This window comes from Oryctolagus cuniculus, chromosome 12, assembly GCF_964237555.1.
Source record: "Oryctolagus cuniculus chromosome 12, mOryCun1.1, whole genome shotgun sequence".
NCBI classification, from domain to species: Eukaryota; Metazoa; Chordata; class Mammalia; order Lagomorpha; family Leporidae; genus Oryctolagus; species Oryctolagus cuniculus.
The window spans coordinates 59,417,082-59,439,303 of record NC_091443.1 but is presented as its reverse complement, the minus strand read 5'-3'; the positions used below and the strand labels follow the sequence as shown (position 1 = coordinate 59,439,303).

General features: G+C 36.9%; 1 long non-coding RNA gene across 4 annotated transcripts in view; it reads left to right on the top strand.

Moving 5' to 3' along the window:
• LOC108178272 (uncharacterized) overlaps positions 1–22,222 on the top strand; it is a 280,046-nt gene that overhangs the window by 127,726 nt on the left and 130,098 nt on the right. For 3 of the 4 annotated variants that reach the window (XR_011380476.1, XR_011380475.1, XR_011380474.1), the window contains 2 exons: positions 12,194–12,274; positions 14,430–14,510. This is a non-coding gene — a long non-coding RNA (uncharacterized lncRNA). Of the gene's footprint in view, positions 1–12,193; positions 12,275–14,429; positions 14,511–15,244; positions 16,790–22,222 lie in introns of those variants that run through there. The other variant, XR_011380477.1, reaches the window with a different exon arrangement.

Below are 22,222 nucleotides of genomic sequence, written 5' to 3'. Positions count from 1 at the left end.
TTATAATGAATTACTTACTATAAGGAAGAATACTGAGTGAGTAGAATTTTGGGTTTGAAGTCTAGGAATGTCTTTCCTTTGTGCTGGTGATAGGGATGCCCAAATATTTTCTAATACTTCAGCTACAAGTAAACAACCAGCACTTTCAAACTCATACCATTTTTTGTTGTTGTTTTTTTTTTAATATTTATTTATTTATTTGAAAGTCAGAGTTACACAGAGAGAGGAGAGGCAGAGAGAAAGAGAGAGAGAGAGGTCCTCCATCCAATGGTTCACTCCCTAATTGGCTGCAATGGCCAGAGCTACGCCAATTCAAAGCCAGGAGCTAGGAGCTTCTTCTGGGTCTCCCACAGGGGCCCAAGGACTTGGGCCATCTTCTACTGCTTTCCCAGGCCATGGAAAGAGCTGGATTGGAAGTGGAGCAGCTGCGACTCAAACCTGTGCCCATATGGGATGCTGGCACTGCAGGTGGTGGCTTTACCTGATATGCCACAGTGCCAGCCCCCAGAATGCATTATTTGAAGAGATAACAAGATCTGGCATCATGGTAATAAAGACATGCTATATAATAGAATTTTATGATGTGAATTCAGATATAACAAATGCATAGTGTAAAAACTTGCAAGGAGTAGCCCCTGATGCTGATAATAGGCCTGTCTTGCTATTCTAGCACCATAACAACATCCCACTGTGTAGTTTACAAATGAAATCTAATATAAAGCCATGGAATTCTAGAAGAGAGTGGTCATTTAAAATATTTTGTCTCAACTGTTTAAGTAATCAATCCATTATGTGTAAATATATCTAAAATATTTTTCTTATGACTGTTTCTGTAGTAGAATAATGACATCATTTTTCAAAGATACATTTGTAAAATGAACCAATTTTTTAACTTCTCAGAGTCATTTAGGTTAAGTATGTCAAGAACACCAATAATGTTGATTTAGATGGTGTTAACCTTTTCAGGTATTTTTAGTATTACAAACCAAAAATAATAACAAGACAGCAGATATGTACATTTACCAGGTATTTTAGTTTCCCTGTAGAAGCGAAGATAGAGCACTATTTGGAGGAAGTGTGGTTGGTGGACCAGATAATGAATCAGTGTTTTGTAGCTCAGTGACTCTTTTTTATGTCTGATAAAATCTGTGGACTCTATACTTAGAAGAATGTACATATTGACATATATGTACACATACTTATACACACAAATCTTTGTCGATAGTGTACTATATCACGAAATTTATAGATCCCCTGAAGTCCATTCATGGGCCTCCTAAAATTAATAGCTTGTATTTCTTTAAAACCTTTGGTTCTGTTGTCTTGATTGCACTAACAAAATCAGCTTGAACTTAGGTTTCTTATCATACATCAGGAATTGGGTTTTTTCATATAAGAAAAATAATGAATGATCTGGGACACACATTAATTTCAAATTTTAGCCAGTTTATAATCCAACCTAAAATGAAATCTATGTAACTAGTAAAGCCAAGGATTTTAAAGCAAGCAGAAAATTTAAGAAAGGACATGACTTAGGACTCAGAGTTTTAAGAATCAAGACTAACCAAATACTAGTAAAAGGAGGCTGGTTCTCATTTTCCCAAACCAGAATTATAAGTGAAATGTGAAGTAGGTAGGAAAGAAAAAGGAAGTTTCCAGTGGTTTCCAGCCATTCTGTCAGGTAACATTAGATATTCAGACTGCCATATTCATATGGCAGACTCTTAGAATACAAGAAATGTCCTGAGAACTAGGGCACTGACATATTGGACCATGGATTTAGAGAATGATAGGTCAAGGAGGTAGGGGTGGGAAACAGTAAGGAATAGGCATTGTGGCTGACTTGATCTCAAACTTTGGTCTTTGGAGCTGGCATTTTTCATGCACTTCACTAGGTTTAGGAGAGAGGCAAGATGGGTTGAACTCACAGGTAGGAACAAGCCTGAAAATCTGGCAGTAGTAGAAGACCAGTGCTAATATGAGCCCCCAAAATGTGGTGTACTGTTTTTTGAAAAACACATGAATTTCTCTATGTAATCTGCATATAGCCCTACAAAGTCATTATATGTCATTAACTTCATTGAAGTGGGTCACACCCCTCACCCTAATCAAGATGATTAGTAATAGTTGAGATCCAGCTGGGGCCTTTCCTCCTCTTAGGTCTAGATGACTTTGGATCCTCCTTAGAATTTTTGACGACCTTTGATTAACCTGTTGCCCTGGATGAAGGTTTTTGTGAGTTCCTGAGAGATATTATCAGAGATTCATTTTCTGAACTCCAAAACTTTGTGGCTGTTCTTATCTTATTCTGGCATCAGTGCAAATGTAGAACTTCACCTCCTTGTTTTTTGTGTACTGCACAGACATGCACACTTCTATTCACAAAAATCCATCTTGGAAACAAGACCTTGTGATGCAGAACTGACTTTACTGATGGTTAAGAGATCCAAAGTTTTAAGATATTTCAATAATTCAATTGAAAATGAAAAATTGAGTCCATGCTTGGGGACAAAAGGGTTCTAGCCTTGTTGGACAAACTAACAATTAGGATATGCGGCTGTGTCTGACCAGGTGATAGGTCACTTTTGAAAATTCACACAAGGATACTACCTAATTTCCAACACATTTCATGAGCTCACCCAGAGGAAGCATGTAGGCCCACAGAAGCTCTGCCTATATTTAAGAGTCCTTTGGTCACTCTGTCACATTGCTCATGGTTCTTCTTTTTAAAGATTTATTTTATTGAAAGAGTTACAGAGAGAGAGACACACACACACACGCACACACACACACAAACACACACCCAGGTGTTCCGTCTGCTGGTTCACTCCCCAAATGGCTGTAATAGCCAGGGCTGGGATAGACCAAAGCCAGGAGCCAGGAACTTCAGGGATTCCCATGTGGGTGGCCTGGACCCAAGTACTTAAGTTATCTTCTGCTGTATTCCCAGGCCCATAAGCGGGGAGCTGGATGGGAAGCAGAGCAGCTGGGACTTGAGCTGGTACTCTAATATGAGATGCCAGCATTGCAGGCAGCAGCTTGGCTCACTGTGCCATAACACCAGTCCTTCAGTGGTTCTTTTTAAGAAAGCTAGAGGCAAAGCATCGCATCTCAGTTTGAATCCTGACTCTGAGACTCTGAGACATACTAGCTGTGTGACAGTGAAAAAGATGTTGAATCTATCTGAATCTCATCTTCAAAATCAGCAAAATATGAATGATAAAGGTCCTCCCTACTTTATAGGGTCATTATGAGGATTAAATGATATATAAGCATGTAAAATACTCAGAAACAGTGTCTCACATACAGTGCTCAATAAATGCTTCTCATTAATAGTCTCCTAAATATGTCATTTTATGCAATGAATGACAATATTTTATTCATGCAGTAAAATTTCTGGTAGTTTCATGTAACTGACAGAATAAAGTTCCAACACCTCCACCTGACATTTAAAGTCTGCTCACCACATCCATTCAGTTACATTTCCCTCTTCTTTGACATAAAACAAAGCCTCCCACTTTAGTCACAATGGTTTGCTTACTGACAGCCCCATCTAACCATGTCCACCCACAATACTAAGCTTTCATGTTGCTGAACATGCCTGATAGTACAAGCCACATGTCACATTCTCAAGAGACACTTGATAAAGGCATGTGAAGGTCAAAGAAAAAATTTTCCCCCATTGGCGAGTGAAAGAACAAAGGAAGGATGAGGGGAGATATCCGAGAATGTTTTTTGGCAGACAGTAAATCACAATTTAAATAAAAGGCTCTTATTAGTACATTCATTACTTTTGGGTACAATTTGCTCACCTTAGTATGTTTACCCATAAGCAACACTGTAATACTTGTTCTCTAGTTCTTTTCTTCTCATACTTTTCACTTAAATTAAGGAACAAATGTCTCTTGGAAACATCTGATTGTAAGAAAGGATTCAAGCCTAACATATATGGTGTTGCAAAGACTGACATTTTAGATGATAACTCAGGAATGGAATGTGTAATTTTTTTTTATCATGTTGCCTTCAAATATCATCCTTTGGGCTGTTGCTTAATTTGCAGGAACATGAGCAGAGTTTGAATGTTAATTAATGAAAGAGGAAAAGGAAAAAGATGAAAGGTGAAGGGCATCCTGACCCCTAGTGTTTATTTTTCTGCCAGTCTTCACTGGTCCTGGTTGTGCTACTTCAGACACAGCTACTTCAGACTGTTTAATTGGTCTCTTTTCCATCGTGTGGCCTAGTTCTTTCTGTTTTGTGACGATCACTTTGGTGGGAGAAAGGCTAAATGCCATTGATTTCCTTCTTTAATTTTGGTGATTATTTCTTATGCCCAGAGGAAAAAGTCATCTGAGAAGCAATCTCAAAAGCTGCTAACAATCTGGCAAGGAATTCTGAGAGCAAATGAAGCTACTGAGAAGTATTTTAGGTGCCCATGGGGTAAATTAAATGGTTGGGTTATCTGACCTTTCGTTTTTGAAGCTGGCATCTCAACAAAACTTCACACAACCAGTCAGAAGGTCTCCGTGGTCTTGACCAGGGGAGACACTGACCCATGTATCTCCTGAAAAAAGAGAGGGCTGCAAGTAGGAGAGCTGGTTTCCTTTTTGAGCTCTGTCCTTAAATCTTTTAACTGCTGTGACTGGTCTCTCCACCCCCACCCCCTTTTTTTAAATCTGTAAACCAAGAGAACATTCATTGGACTATTTATTAAGCATTAGGCATTGTTTAAGTGCTATGGATACGGCAGTGAACAAGACTGACAAGATTCCTCCTCATAGTGTGTTGGGGGAGGAAAGTAGGCAGTGAATAGATACTGTCAATAATTCTGCAAATTAATACACTAGAAAATCCCAGCTACTTATACTAGCTGTGGAGAAAAGAAAACTGGGAGGAATGATAGGAAGTGAGTAGAGGTGGATTAAGGACAGCTTTCCAGAGGAGATTGGCATTAAAGTTGACTGAGAATGAACTGTGACATTGGGCAGGAGTTCCTAGGGACAAGGTGGGGTTGGTGCACAGAAAGACTGTGAGGGCAGCAGTAGCTTTGTGTCTTTGGGAGATTGGCAAAATGCCAATGTGGAGATTAAGGTGGAGTGATACAGATGGGCCAATGGAGACATTCCTCACATTGTAAGGGGTTTGAGTGTATTTTTCTTGCCAGGTAAACCAATTGGAGCAGGATTGTCCAATAGAAATATGTAAACCACAGGTGTAGTTTTAAATTATTTAAAATTAAAATTTTACATTAAAAAAGTAAAATTATATTTAATAATGTTAGCAAATTAAATTTTATGCAAACGTGTGATCACTGATAAAATGATTAATAAACTATTTTACATATCTGTTTTTGGGTTTTATCTTTGAAATCTAGCATGCATATCTCAGTTTGGATGCCAGCTTTTCATTGAAAACACATGATACATTTATTTTTTTTTAATATTTATTTATTCATTTAAAATGCAGAGTTTCAGAAAGGCAGAGGCAGAGAGAGAGAGAGAGAGAGAGAGAGATCTTCCATCTGCTGGTTCACTCCCCAGATAGCTCTAATGGCTGGAGCTGGGCTGATCCGAAGCCGGGAGCCAGGAGCTTCTTCCAGGTCTCCCACACAGGTGCAAAGCCCCAAGTACTTGGGCCATCTGCTACTGATTTCCCAGGCCACAGCAGAGAGCTGGATTGGAAGTGGATTAGCTGGGACCCTGAACCAGTGCCCATTTGGGATGCTGGTACTGCAGGGTGTGGCTTTACCAGCTCCACCACAGTGCCAGCCTCTGTGCTGATATTTTGTAACATGATTGAAAGAATCACATACTCAAGTTGTTCCAAATTGTTCTCCAATAATTGAATTAACAATGTTTAAATTTAAATTAACTGAAATGAAAGAAAAACACAAATTGAGTTTTTCAGCTTCATTAGACATTTTTCAAATATTCAAGAGCACATATGGCTGATGGCTGCCATATTGGACAGTGCAGCCTAACAGTTTTAAGTAGGGAGCCACAGGGCTTGATTTGCTTTTAAAAAGTCACTGGTTGCTGTGTGAAGAACTGACACTAGCAGAGAAAGTGTAGATACAGGGAACAGATAGAAGTAGGCAAACATTTTCTGTGAAAGACCTGCAAATATTTGAGGTTTTGTGGCCCATATAGTCTTTGTCTTAATTACCTAACTCTGCTATTGTGAAGCAAAATCGGCTATAGACAATATATGAAAGAATGAGCGAGAGTGTGTGCTAAAACTTTTTTTGATGGACACTGAAATTTGAATTTCATACGTGATGGGATACTAGTGTTTGAATTTTTAAAAATATAATAATTTTATAATGTAAAAACGACTCAGCTTTTAGGATGAACAAACAGAGGCAACAAAGCCAGATTGTGAGCTGGGGTTTGCTGCTCCCTGGATTAGGGCTGTGTGGTAGTGGCCCAGGTAAGAGGTGATATGCTCAGGCTGAGGGTGTAGCAGTGGGAGGAATATGGTTCCTGGACTTGTTGGTCCTCAAGTCAAGAATGGACCCAGCAGTAGGCTTCATTTTGAGGCTGACCAGATGGTTTGCAAAGTTCTCTGTAGTGCCAGCAATTTATGATCTATGATCTTTAAGAAGTTTTTTTTTTTTTTTTTGGATCAGACTTTGGAGTAATACTCTTTCTCTCTTAAGTGGAGGCATTCCAGGATCTTGGAATTGCAAACCTGGAAATTTTCTCTGCTAAAACTATGTTGTATATTTTTTCCTTTTCACTGTCAGCTCCATTAAGCCATTATGTAATATTTTATTTGTATGTTGTAGGATTTCATGGATTTTAAAATACAAACTTTGAATACACTACTGATATACTTAGTTTTTGTACAGCTACAATACTGTTTAAATGGATTAAACCTGATTGTTTTAAAACAGGCTCTATGGGGATTCTAGATCATTTTAGGCCTTCCCTCTCTGCTTTGTGTTTCATCCTATTGTAGTTATCTCCTGATAAGTAAAGGTTTCATAGATTAAAACAGTAATTGATTTGTTTTTAGCTTTTATTTCAATGTATCCTTTCTCCTCAAATACATTATGCATTTCCAAAGAAACTCATAAATTATAGACCAAGTAAAAGTTAAAATTAGATCTGAGTGTGGTGTAATGCCCAAAGGAAAACTATTTGAAAAGGTTACAAGCTGTCAAAAAACAATTTGTATGGTTAAAAGCCACACAGTTAGATGCTGTTAATGGAGTATCTGTAACGATTATTTGGGCATTGGTTGCTTATTATGTCTCTGTGGCAACTAATCAGTATGTTACTCTGGAAGCCAGAGAGACCTGGAATTCAGCACCTATTATGCCAAAGAAGTGTGTGGAGGAATGTGTTCTTCCACATCAAACAAAAAGTGCCTCTTCTTTCTCCAGATTTTAATAATTCCTCCACCCCCTCCCAAATTGTCATTGGTGCTGATTGCAAGAATAAAGACTAGTTACTTCAGTGAAAGGATCATAAAATCAATCATGTGGATAAAATTACTGAGCCATCCAGCCAGCTGGTCTCTATTTGGCTCCACTTTGGTTCATTAGTTTATGGGGTGAATTCACTCCATATTTAAGGAAAGCAAAAACGGCATCAAAACTAGTTTGTAATTAATTGCAGCTTTTAAGAAAGGAATGCATTTGTAAATGGCGAATATGCAATGTTAGATCCTGCTTTCTGATTATGTTATGAACTTTCCTGAAATGTAACTTTCCTTTGTGTTTACGTTAACTCTGGGTACAGATGAGACACTTTTCCGGACCTAACTACTATTATCCATGCTTTAAGAGTTGCTCTTACAGAATTCAAAAAATTTTGGATTAATGCATTATTGGTTGGCCAGAACATGTGCATCTCGAAACAATGTAAGAATTATCTAGAAGCCTGGCAATATGGTCTTGGCACCTATCTTGTTGTATTGTCACTCAGGTGATTAGATGAGCTGTGCAATGGTAAGCTGACGTTGGAACAACAGCACATCACAAAAACATTGTGGTTTCCATGCTTTGTTAGTGGTAAAATGGCTAGTGTTAATTACTTGGGCATTTAATGGACCCAGAAATAACAAATACATGATTGTCTTGATTTGGAAACCTTTTATAAGAGGACATAAAAGCACTCAAGCAACACTGGAGAAGTGCCTCTGCACATCTAACTTCTTATAACAACGGCCAAAATAAGTGCAAAGAACACAAATGCTTTTAAACAAACGGAACCCAGTAGGACACAGCACTAATATTTAATGCTAACTCATAAACAGAGAAAGGAAAAATCTGTTGAACAAAGAAGCCAAATGTCATAAATATGCTTTCCTGTGTCAAAGACTGGAATTAGTTCTCACAGAACACAACAGGCAAAGGCAAAACAGAACTTTACTTGGCTACTCATGGTGGAAACAATCCGCTTCAGAGTAAGTGAAGCTACTGACAAAAACATTTCTTTGGAAGTGATGAGTATTCAGGATATAATCCCTATGGCTCAAGAGTCTGAACTTGGGATGTGTTTAGGGGGATGTCCAAGCACACAAATCCCTACCAGATGCCATGAGACACAAAGGCCGTGGAACTCATTGAGACACTTGGACTACCTTTCTCATCCTGTTTCTCTCCAAGCACAGCACTGAATGTGTAAGTAACCATTTGTAAGTAGCACATTAAAGAAAAGATTGGGAATATGTAACTAGGCCATCAGAAAAATGAATTTGTTTCAAATGAAGGAGTTTCAATTCTCATTTGGCATTGGAAAAACAAAGCTTAAAAAATGAAAATGTTGAAGCAGCTTGCTCAAAATCACCTCTCTTTGAAGTACAGTTCGGATAATTTGCTGAACAGTTTACAGAATGTCTTTAATATGTGTTTTAATTGGTCTCAAAAGAAAAATATAACAAGGTAGGTAGGGAAAATATTATCTTCAAAATTTTAAGGCAAAAGAACTGGAATTCAGATAATGAAAGGACTTTTCCCACGGCTACATAGATAGGAAGCCATAATTCCTTTGAGCTGGTTCCTTTTGACTTCGTGAATCTCCATTTTTCTAAATTGCCTCCACATTTAAGTTCCTTTCTGTCTGTATGTAGTAGTCAAGTGGAAAGAAAAGCTAAAGCAAGAGGAAAGAAAAAAAAGAGTAGAATTACCTTTGTATCTAATTTCACAGATGATAACTTTCTCAATTAGAGCAGATACACTGAAAACAGCTGAGCAGACTGGTGGAGGAGCAAAATCTAGAACTTCGGTAACATGGTTTTCTTAGATGGGCCAGTCTTTGCACTCTTAGAATCTATCCTCCTTTTCCTTAATATCCCTCCAAATTTCCACTCAAAACCGTCTCAAAATTAATGCTATCTCAAAGTTGCAAAAAAAGTGAATTTCTACTTAAAATCAAACATGGGAGAGGATGTTGAGCATAGCAGTTAGTGCTCTGATTAAAGTGCCCACACCCAGGGCCAGCGTTGTGTTGTACCAGGTTAAACTGCCTGCTACCCTGGGATCCCATATGGGCACCAGTTCAGCCCTGGCTACTCCACTTCTGATCTGGCTCCCTGCTAATATGCATTGGAAAGTAGTAGAAGATGGACCAAGTACTTAGGCCTCTGCTCCTGGCTCTTGGCTTTGGCCTGGCCCAGTCCTGGGGGGTTGTGGCCTTTTCGGGGAGAGAACCAGCAACTGGAAAACTGGAAGATTTTCTCTCTCTCTCTTTCTTTCCTCTCACCCCCATCTGCTGTCTCTCTCTGTCTTTTCCTCTCTCTCTAACTCTGACTTTCAAATAAATAAATAAATCTTAAAAAAAATAAAAAATAAGATGCCCACATCCCACATCAGTAGTACCTGGGATCTATACCTGCTCTGGCTTCTGACTCCAGCTTCCTGCCAATGCAGCCTCTGGAAGGCAGTGGTGATGGCTCAAGTTTGTTGGGTCTCTGCTGTGTAGGTGGGAGACCTGGATTGAGTTCCCAGCTTCAGCCTGGGTCAGCCCCAGCTGATGTGATTATTGGAGCAGTGAACCAGAGGATGGGAACTCTTTCTTCTTTGTCTCTTTGCCTCTCAAATAAATTAAAACAAGAAAAACAAAAGCAAAATCAATCTCCCCTCCCAAATGAACAAAAAACAAACAAATGACATAGGGCCCTCAGAAATGTATCACATCAGAAAGGCAATTTTAATGACTAAATTATATAAATGGCACATAATAAAACATTATAATTACCTGTTATTTACATGTGCACTTTAAGGCTTTACTTAAACTTAATTGGAAACAAGATTAACAATTTTAATCACTTTATGAAATATTCATGAACATTCATATAATCTACAAGATATTTCTTTAATGAATTAGTGGTATTTACTCTATTTTCACAGAACTTCAGGGCAGAAAGAAACCCATTGGATAATTCAGTTTATGTTTCTGAAGTTACTGCCAGTCTTCTTGAAGAAAGAGCCTGTACACATTGTTCTTAGCTGTCAGATCTAACCACAGTCACACAAATGATCCTTTTCTGCTGGTAGTAGTGAACCAGATTTTTCCATCATAGTCAATTGGACATGACAACATCCATAACAAGGATACCTTTGCGGATAGACAGCACGTACACTTTTCAAGACGTACGATCTGGTTTCAGGGGCAGGAACTCCATTGATTGTTTTTCACAGCCACTGTGTAGGCCTCTCTGAGCTCTAGGTTTCAGGAACACCTAGAATTCTGTGGTAAGATTTGCAATTGCTTCTCTCTGTAGTGGAAATGAATAGGAGTCAAGATAAAATGGTTGTGGTTAGTCATCTGCAAGAGAGGCACACATCGTCTGTTTACCGTGGTGCTGAAATGTGTTCTTATGTCTTAATTGGTTGTATTTTCCACCCATCACTTTGCCCCCCACACATTTCTTCAAATCCAGCAGGGAGACACCGATTGTAATGAAGATTAAAGTGAATAAACCAGTTAATTAAATTTTAACAGGTTGTCAATGAGGTATTACTGACATAATAAGGGTGGGTAACAGAATGAGGATATAAAGGATGGAGTAAAAAAAAAAAGACAAAGAAGAATCTGATACTTAGAATTCAGGCACATGGAATGCTCAGCAAATCCTCACCTTTTTTTATTTTCCCCATCCACATGTCTCCACAGCTATTTGCGGGAGGGCAGATGAGTCTGTTGATGGGAACTTTGGCAGTTGTATTTCTGAGAGTTCGTTAGTAAACTTGTTCTTGATGATTTTCCAATTTCTGCTGCTGGGTTAATGAGAGTTAGTTACTCAGAATCTTATAATCCTGAATGTGCTTGGGAATTTGACTCCTGAATATACAAAGTGGAAGACAAGAATTTGCACATGTGGGGACCACCAAGGGAAGACAGTTAGTGAAACATCTGAGTGGTCAGAGCTGTTATTGGCTATTAGTACTATTACTGAGATGGTAGACAGACATTTTCTCCTGATGCTGACTTGGGGAAGGGGTTGAGGGGTATATTCTTGGAGAAACTTTATATTTTGTCATAATTTCATGCCATTAATTTTAATTATTTTGCATTCTCAAAATCATCTTACATGGCTTTATCAAAGGCTTAAGAATTGTTTAGTGTATTTTTTGAGTAAGAAAATATTGTGCATGGGAAATTTGGAACTTAGCAAAATGTGAAAAAGTGGGACAAATCACTTAGAATTTCTCCTGCTCAGAGAAAAACCCATGATTAATAGTTTGGTGTATTTTCTGAACATTTTAGAAGTTTAAAGTCATATCTGTACTGCTTAATAAAAATTCAGCCCATGTAGAAAGGGTTAAAATGGAAAGGCATTTTTAACATTTTCCATTTTTTCAACTATGCTGATAGTTATCATTATAAATACAATTAATACATTTTATCAATTTCTTTGTAGATTTATCAACTTTAGAAAATGTCTAATGACTCTCATCAGTACATTCTGTTTCTATTCTTGGCTTCTGCTAATTTGTGTTATAATATTATCTTAATGACTTTAAATATCTTTTTATAGTTTGTTAACTTCAATAATGGCTACTGAAATGTGACTTTGTTGATCGTTTTTGGTTATAAAATTTTTATTTTTTCAAGTTTTATATTATTTACGTTCTATTACATATTTATAATTCACTAAAACCAAGACTGGATGCTTTCCTACTCTAAAATTTTAAAACTACTATACCTTTATAATATTAAAACTACATGAATATTATTTATTACAGAACAAAATACTGTGAATGAATCCATAGAAGAGGAAGTATGAACAAGGATGAAGGAAAATATTCCTAGCATAATGCATGAAGGTATATCAGATTCTCCTTAAATTTTCCGAACTTTCTTCACTTCCTTTCATTCATATACACTTGGTAGAGTTTCCTTTTATATTAGGTCATCATCTAACTTGTATACTATTTAATTTTTCTTGAATATCCTTCTTAATGAATGTTTTTTGTGGGAGTGGCTTGGATGGTAAGTTTTCTTAGACTTGGCCTGATAAATTGTTTGCTTTTACATTTAAGTAGAAAAGTATGGGATCAAAATTACTTTGCTCCTAGTATTAGAGGAAATAGAGATATTACTCCAATTTTTTTGTAGCATGCAAAGTTAACTTCAATGATCATCATTTGCTCTAATTTTGCTTTTTGTTTTAAAAATATTTCTTAAGTTCATGAAACTGTCTCTCTTTTGACTCAGTTTTCTTTACCCTTTTGATCTTTACTCCCTCTTAATGCCTTGATACATGGATGCTGGATTTCCACATCTCTTAACATTTCACTTAAGTTTTTCCTCTTTATCCACTCCCTCTTTTCCCACTCTCTCTTTGCACTTAGTTCCAGGAAATTTCCCATACTATACATTCCTGATTACCAACTTATTTATTGGCATTCTTCTATCATTTAGTTTGATACTAAATTTTCTATTTTGTCATACACATTTTAGTGCCTCTTTATTGTATATTATAATTTAATACCTTGCTGCTTTCTTATTATGGCCTATCCTAGGCTTTTACGTGTAGTGACTTCTTTTGTCTCTCTGAGGAAACTGGTTAGAAGTTTTAAAAAGTATTTTCCTAGTTGAGTAAAGGTCAAATTATTTCTGTTAATTTCCATCCTTCTCCTTCTTGCCATTGGTTTTTCTCAAACATAGTTGCTCCCTGATTGTCAGTTCATAGCTATGAATGATGGCTAATTTAGTTGATAGAAATTAATTTCATTCATTTACTTTGCAGTTGCTTGACCTATGATGTACTTTAATACTATGGTTTAGTCATATTTTCTCTAGTAAATTCCAGAATGAAACAGAATAGAAGGTGGAAGAAAAGATGCCCATCTAAAGTAACAAACATTTCAGTAGACATCGATCATTTAGAAATGTAGTGGACTTGAAACTATAACCAGAATATTGCATTTTGCAAATGAAGAAATAGGCAGAAAGCTAAGTGATTTGTCAAAGAAAGGTTTCTTTTATGTAAATAAATATATTTGTAAAGGAATTACATTTTAAATTTCATTGATGCCATGGGTATTTTGATTTGCAAGTGGTTCAGGTTTTATAGAAGGTAATACTGACATGGTGACCTGTACTGGGGTTTTGTGAAAATGGGACAGAGGCTGTAGATTTGAGTCTTGATTCATTAACACACTAGCTGATTTGTTTTGCATAATTTTCTTAACCATTCTGAGCTTCAGTTTCCTTATCTGTAAATGATTGTTTAACAGTACTTACCTTGGAAGAATTAGTATGTAGGCATTCATGAAATAATAAACTACATTCTTATTAGAATAGTCAGTTGGGAAGTCACCAAAAGTTTATTGAGTTTATTGTAAGATTAGCACTTATTCCTTTAATTGAAATACATAACCAGAAGAGTTATGGGAGACTAAATCACTTGGGAGAGTAATGCAGCCTATAAAATATACTCACCATTCTGCAAAGTTTGGAAGTTGAATTATTATCTTGAAATTGGAGCATGAAGAAAAGACAAATGAAATGCTATGAGTAATGTTTTTGACTCATAGTAATTTAACAGATTATTAAATGGGATTCTATTTCTGTCTTGGACTCTTGGTTGTGACCCCAAAGCTGAGAAAATCAGAAATAGGTGCTGTACATTCTAATAAATGTGCAAGAAAAATCCTCGGGGTAGAACTAGTTTTTTTGTTCCAATATACAGAAGAAAATCCTATAGTTTTCTCAAGGAAGTTAGTGAGAATATGTTTTCCAACAGCATGATTGAGATATAATTCATGTACTATCCACTTAATGCATAAAAATTTTATAATTCAGTGGCTTTAAACATATTCACAGAGCTGGCTAACCATTGCAACAATGAATTTCAGAACATTCTCATAATCCCAAATAAGAAATTCTTCACCCCCCATACCTATCATGTCTCAATCTCCATTCCCTTACCCCAATCCTAGGCAACCACTCAACCACTATCTGCTTCTGTTGCAGATGACTTAAGTGGATGAAATCATACAATATATGGCCTTTGTGGATAGCTTCTTTTGCTAAGCATAGTGTTTTCCATTTCACGTGAGTATTTCTTTTCATTGTTGACTAATGTTCCATCATGTGGATATACCATATGTTTCTTAGTGATTCATTAGTTGATGGACACTTGAGGTGGTTCCACTTTTGGCTATTATGACTAACACTAATACTGTTGTGAAACTTTGTGTCTAAGTTTTTGTGTGCATCTATGTTTTCATTTCTCTGGAGCATATATTCATGCGTAGAATTGCTGGGTCATAAGGTGACTCTGCTTTACCCTTTGAGAATGAATGAGAAAGAGAAAAATAAGAGGCAGAAAGAGACAGAATGTTCCCCCACTTTGTGTTTATTCTCCAAATGCCCACAATGGTCTGGGCTGGGCCAGGTTGGAAGCTAAGAACTCAATCCAGGCTTCCTATGTGGGTGGCAGGAATGTAACCACTTAAGTTATCACTGGTGCCTCCCAAGGTCTGCATTAGCAGTAAGCTGAAGTCAAGACCCAGGTACTGCAATATGGGATGTGAACATCTTAACCAGCATCTTAAACACTAGACTAATTGCCCACTCCTGTGTTTAAACTTTTGAGGAACTTCCAGATTGTTTTCCAAAGTGGCAGGACACATTACACTCTCACCAGCAGTATATGGGGGTTCCAATTTTCTACACCCTTGCTGATACTTACTATTGTCTGTCCTATTGATGACAACCAATCTAGTAGGTGGGAAGTACGTGGGAGGAAGGTGGGATCTCATTGTGGCTTTGATTTGCATTTCCAGGATGGCTGATGTTGTTAAGCAACGTTTTATGAATGTATTGGTTATTTGTATGTCTTCCTTGGGGAACTGTCTGTTTAGATCCCTTGCCTAGTTTCTAAATGGAGTTGTCATTTTGTTGAAAATAAAGCTTGTTGCGTTCCTGATTTCTCTTCACCCAGACAGGTGAGATGCCTCCAACATTTTAGGGGTCCACAGGAAGGGAAGACTGATGCACAAGTATTGTTCCCAAGTCGGAATATTTATGGCCTTCTGCGATTTCCAGGTCCAGGACTGCCACTAAACTGGAGCAGAGCCTGAAGAGAGTGCTGTGGTGGGACAGTTTCATACTTGAAGGGATTGATACTGTGCTTTGCCAAGGGCCACCTGGGTATCTGAAGTGTTGATGAATAGAGACATTTAGAAAGGACTCTGAATGCTGCCCACAAGGGGCAGGTATCCCAAGAGGTGAAGCACTAAATTAAAGATTGAGGAAGAATTAAAACTCATTAGTCTGAATGTGTAGTGCCTATGCAGTGAAGGAGCAGAACACAGGCCCCAGTCTGGGAATCCTAGGAGTCTCCAAAGCGGACCATGAGATAGAATCTAAAGAGAGGGCCATGTGCCATCAGTCAATGATCAAGAAAACCTTTGTCCTTTCCATCTATACCCCTCTAGCTGTCCCTTTTGCCCTAACCTTGGAGGATACTGAAACAGAAGAGGAGGAGGTAGGTAAGGTGAGGCAGAAAACAGAGAAGACACTGCCAAGATATTGTTGAAGTATCTTAAGCTTTCTGGTCATGCTCCTAGGAAGTAGTGCAGTGGAACTGTATGAATTTCCAATCAGAATGTAGGGCAATGATGGAGGCAAGCCATAGAAGCCAGGTCTATGACTGGCAGTTCATAACTATAACACACAGCCCTATAGTTTGGAACGCTCTTCAAGGCTGTTAATATTGTCAGTGACTATAATAATTGGCAATTTAAGTTTTATTAAGTGGTTTAAGATCTTCCTTCTCCTGGGAGATGTCAGATCTTTTAATAACAGTTGATTTGATAAGTGAAAATATTTAGTCAATAAAATGGTGGTCTGAAGCAACATTATATGTAGAAACAATTTTCCAAATACATATATAAAATAAAGAAAGTGCCAACTGCAGAGAGCTGACTGTTTAGGTAGCATATTCCTAGACGCTGTGTTGGAGCAACAGTGTGGGTCAGTTCCCCTGCATTTTGGTCATGTCAGGCCCAAGATCAAGGGAAAGCTCATGTGACATCTTAGAGACCCAGAGCACGGAGGCCCTTTACACAAACAGAACAAATCCTTTTCAGTGCTTTTAGACCTTAACAAACATGGGTGATGTGTAAAACTGCACTCCTCAACTATGCAGCTAGCCCCCACCCTGTGAACCCCTGAACTCTTTTCAGCATTTCTTAAATCTGCCCCATTGAACAATCTGCACTCATTGTAACAAATACAATCTCATTGAATTGGATTCTGAAGAGACTTTAGAGTTGAGAAAAAAGAGGACTGATCCTGTATTCTCTTTAGTTTAAACAAGGGACAGAGCACAGCAAATGAGAAAGCTTGGACAAGCTAAATTCATTGGAATGGGTGGGGAGGGAAGAGGGGGCACAGAAAGCTGGATAGACTTGTCCTAGGTAAGGAATCAACTCCTAGGTGTCCCAGAACAACAAAGAATCCGTTATTAATGGTAATGCTTTAATTGTGTGACTGTTAGTTTTCCCTAGGGACATTTCCATTTTCTTATCACAATGTGATACACTTTCTTTTAATTTAAATCTCTTTAGAATATAAGGTAGAGCTTGAATTCTAAAAACTATAAAGTGGGAGAGGAAAAACATGCCAGTAGCTATTTGCAGATGTAATAAAGATTTTACTAATCTGAATATTTATAGTTTGTATTAGCTTACTGGCTATCACAGCCTGATAAACCTGCACTATCGCCCAGGCACACACAATTCACTGCCTAGTATCATTTTGATTATCTATGGCCTTCTCATTACTCACCCATTGCTTTAGTTGTATCAGGAGTAAAAATAATAAGCCATAAGCTTCCCTGCTGTTTAACCTCACAACAAATCATTCCGATTCTAAGCCCAGTGTCTATTATTCAAAGCAAATTAGGATCACACAGACAGATTTCTTCTTCCTTCACTAGGGCTGCTGACCTCTCTTCCCTGAAGCTGTCGACCCAAGCAAATGTTACATTTAGGAACTCATTCTTGATTTTTAGGAGTTACAAATCCCTAATAAACTAACAAGCAAAACATAGAGTTAGCCTTATAATGCTTCAGCACAGAGATTAACTAGACAAATAAAAAGGATTTAAAAATTCTTGAAAATAGCACTTATCATCAGTCTCCCATTCAGAAATAATGAAGGGCGATGGTTTATACAGACTTGGTAATAAGAAGCAACATAAATGTAAATATAACACGCTATGACCTTTCTTCTGGTGAACAATAAGCATTTTGTTCATTATTCAGAACCTCTTTGTTTACGATGAATGTGGTGATGAATTGAAGTTATGACATCAATTAAATCCCAACTTTATATTATTTTCAAACAGACAAAATGCAGATATTTTAAGGTAGGTGGCAAAAATGATGAGTTACTATCTCTTCTGGTCTCTAAATGAGTTATACATATTCAAAAAAAGGAATGTGAAAGATGCTCTGCAAAGCCAGAATCATATATTACTTTTGCTCGGAACAAAGATAACATTTGTAGAATCCCATTAGCAATAAATCTTTTAGATTTTTTTCACTTAAAATCTTATGATCCCAATGGGAAGAATAGATAATCAGTAAATAGCACTCTGATATCTGTCAGGAATTTGCCTGAATTAGAGTTGAACTAACATGACAGGGAGATCAAGAAAAAAAAATTACCTTTGGTGTTCTGATGAATGTATTTGAATTTTTCGTTAAAGGCATCACTAAAATGGAAACAAAGCTACTTACCTTGTCACATTTGAAAAACACAAGATTATAATATACAATTACCAATGATATAAAGTAAATATCCTTGGATAAAAGATATTCACAGACCATAGAATAGTTTCAAAGAATATTGAACTTTAATATGTTCTTAGAAGTATTACATAATAAAATATAAATAGGTTGGTATTATATGTTTCTCCTTTTACTGATTTCAACATTAAAGAGAGAAATATAGGTGAAAAAATATTTTATAAATTCTCTTTTATTACCCAATCCATGGTTATGTGAGGGGAAAAAAGGTAAGAGAGGACAAAAACCATTGTGGAATATTGTATATAATACATGCAGCAATACATGGTCATTGTTTACTCTTTGGACATTGCAATGTCTGGCACTGACTATAATTTAGTTATGGAAACCCTAAGGGTTAAATGGCCATTTCCTAGTGCAGAAGAATTAGTATCTTTCCATTGTGTTACTCCTCTGGGAGAAAGGGACTTCCAAAAAGAAGTCATGCTAAAGGACATATCTTCAGATGAAGTTTGTCTTCATTAAGATCTCTGTGCAGCATTGCACTTGTTTTTCTCTTTGAAAAAAGTGTTGTTGATGAACGTGAAGGGAAGACTGCCATGTTGACACCATAGGCTTCTTTGAGAGCCTTCAGAGGGTGGTGGGACATGGCAGGAGATGTGCTAGGGGTGGCAACATCCAAACGCAATCCTCTCTCACAGCTGTGTGCTGGTGCTACTAGAAGAGACCACTCAGAGAGAGTCCACATAAAATTGAAACCAAAATTTCATAGACAATTGTGGGAAAAGAAAAGGTTTGCTCAGGACTTGATTTAGAAATAAAAATTAAGGCTAAGAGATATTTTAATTCAAAATTTAAGTTGCAATAAAAACTATTGTCTAGTCCTTTGAAAAAACTTAAGTTCATGAAATCTTAGATTTTTGAGTAGTCTTTCCAACATGATTTTAGGGCTTGAAATTATTCATCTTGTATGCAACTTCAAGAGCATGCTTATAAAAAAGGTGAATTTTGACAAATATTCCAGTTTTATTAGTTTTCAATGAGCTTTCCTAACTGTTTTCAAATTGCTCTGGTTTGAATTTCACCATCTTTTCATTCCTGCTCCCTATTACTGCCTTTTTAGAAACAGTGTCTTCGCCTGTGACTTAGGCAGGTCTCTAACCTTACTTTCACCAACCTTATGAAATTGAGTATTTAAAAAAATTAGCTTAATTTTTTAAATTTATTTTTCTATTTGCAGAGGAAGTTGTAGTCATCAGATCATCAGCAGTATTATAACTGAACAAGATGTTGATGATTCTGTGAATTAAAAAATAGGTGCTATGCTAATTATAGAGGAGAATTTAAGTTGGAACTAATTTTACAATAGGTCAGTTCAGTAGTGAATATTTTCATGCTATGACAACTTCTGATTTCCTATAGGCAATATCTTAACTGGTGAAACTCACTAAATGAATACTCAGATGGGGAATAAGGTACCCATGTCTATTTGACAATATAGTAACGATCCAGAGAAAACTATGTAGGTAATAATAATAATAGCTAAAAAGCTAATATTTTTGAGGGTGGACCATATTGTAAGTACTTAACATGCATGGATTCATGCATCAGAATTTTCGTTGCTTTTTATAAGAAGGATGGGGTAATTTGGCCTCAATTTGCTTATTTTACTTTAAAATTGTTATATTTCTTGACTGCAGATTCTTTGTTCTAGCCATCTATTACACAAACATATCATTGCTTGCTATCAAATACTGGTAAGGCTCTCTGGAGAGCCAAAAATAGATCATGTATCTCTTCCCAAAAGGAGCTAAGGATTTAGACAAAAAAAATGACAAATACAGTAGAGTATGACTTTAAAAAATGGTTACAATACATTTACACTGTACTAGATGCTTCACTTAGATCATTTCATTTAGTGCTGACAACCTAGTTGGTGGCTGAGGCTAGACTTGCAATCTTTCTGAGGCCAAGGCCATCTTCTTTACCAATGTAAAGTCCACTGCCTCCCCATCATAATTGCAAGGACAAAGGTTTGTGCTCAGGTACTGTGAGGACGAGGACGTGCAGGAGGGGTCTCTAACTTACACTGAGGATGCCTGGGAGAGGCTTTCCTGGAATGTCATTATGTAAACCAGATGCTGGAGGACAAAACATACAGGGGCTTCGTAAAGCAGAGAAAAATGGAGAGGTGCTGGAGGGATGGGTTGGATTCGGGAAACTGCTGTTTTTGTTTTCTTCAGTATTCTAACTAGTGATAGTGTAGACTATTTTGCTTTGCATTACCTAGGATATAACAATGTAATTTCATTTACAATCATGTTCAGTGTTCCTGACTAATGACACAAAATTCCATATGAAATGTGATGTCTAAGCATTGCCCCCATTTTGGTCTATAAGACTGCCTTAGGCGTTGTACTTAAGAGGGATTGTTACGCAACTGGTCACTGCTTCTTCTGATTCCCTTTTCAATGAATATTTACCAAGAGACATCACATGAGATTTTGCATTTATATAATGCTTTTTAGGACATTGAAAACCCAATAAAATCAGCCTGCTTGTTTAATGTTCAACGTATTTAATAAGCTTTTTGGTTTTTGAATGAATCATTTAACTGAGACTTTTTTTCTCTTTTCATTAATTAACTCACCAGTGCACCAAATACTTATCAGATAAATGAATTGATAGGGTCCCCAGTTTAGTTGAAGATGCAATACGGAAAGCACTAATTAGGCGGGCAAGGGCTCCAGATAATTAAATAGTGATTAATAGATTTTCGTGTTACTGAAATGAAAAGTAACTAATTGGTTGAAAAATATTTAAAATTGTGTGCTTGGGACTTGCATGGTGAATGTTATTTTGAGGGATACTATAATTATTTTGATGTTGTTGAGGAATGTTTTGGGTTTTTTTTTTTTTTTTACTCATTTTTTTCCCTGCATTCTGATGTCTTATGTCAAAGTGTTCCCATGTTAATAGTAGAATGTAATGGAAGTTTATGCAATTAAATACAGCAAGAGAGTTTATAGACCATTTATCATTGGATATGGGTCATATACTATGAATTTCAGAAAATAAAAGGGAATTCCATTTGTAGCCCACTCTTGCCTGAAGCTCACCTAATGAAATCTTTCTCACTCGTAGAATTAACAGTGTATCCAGCTGAAAAGTATTTAACATTCGCTGTGCATACTAAGCATGCAAAAGTAGAATAAAACCTTGCATACGTACAGGGGATTTTTGTTGGTTTTTCTTCAGCCCAAATTAGGCAGCTCTTGTTCATTTAGTGCATTTGAAAGGAGCTGAACTTTTAAAATTCTGAACTGTCAGTCCTCATCATTTCATTTGACAGCTGACACTTTGAGAGTGAAGAACACACAAATCATGTGAGTGGAGTGAAACGTTGCTAATAAATGCTATTGTTTTTCCCAACAGAAAGGAGCACCTTAAACAACGGTTTGCAGATCCAGCGGGTTTGTTATGATGCAAAATGCATGTTTGGCTGTTGCCATTTTTGTTTACTACCTGCAGAGCATAAAATTGCTGATAGAAAAATTGGAAGAAACATAAGGCCACATTCATTAAGAAAAGAATGCTCCTCCCTGCTTCCCCCTATCCCTCATCTTCCCATTTTAATATGATAGCTGTTTAGTCTTCTTTCATTAAGGCATGGGACTAAATAAATAATGCATAGTTCTTGAGATAATTACAAGATTTTTGTATTTATGGAAAACAGCAATTCTGAAGGGTTTGCTTGTTTGTTTGCATGCTGTGCTTTTTTTAGCAAGCTGGAGAAGTTGTAAAAATTGGCTCCACCCCTTTGGAATTTCATTTAATATTCTTGACAGTTTGGGAGGTGTTCTGAGCTTTGCTTTTCTACCAGGAAACTTCTGAGGCCAAAATGTTTGTGGGTAAGTTGGAAGGAGCCACCCCAAATCTCTGTATTTTTTCAGATCTGTTCATTTGACCAAACTGTATAGAATATCGTATTACCTTTTCTTAAAA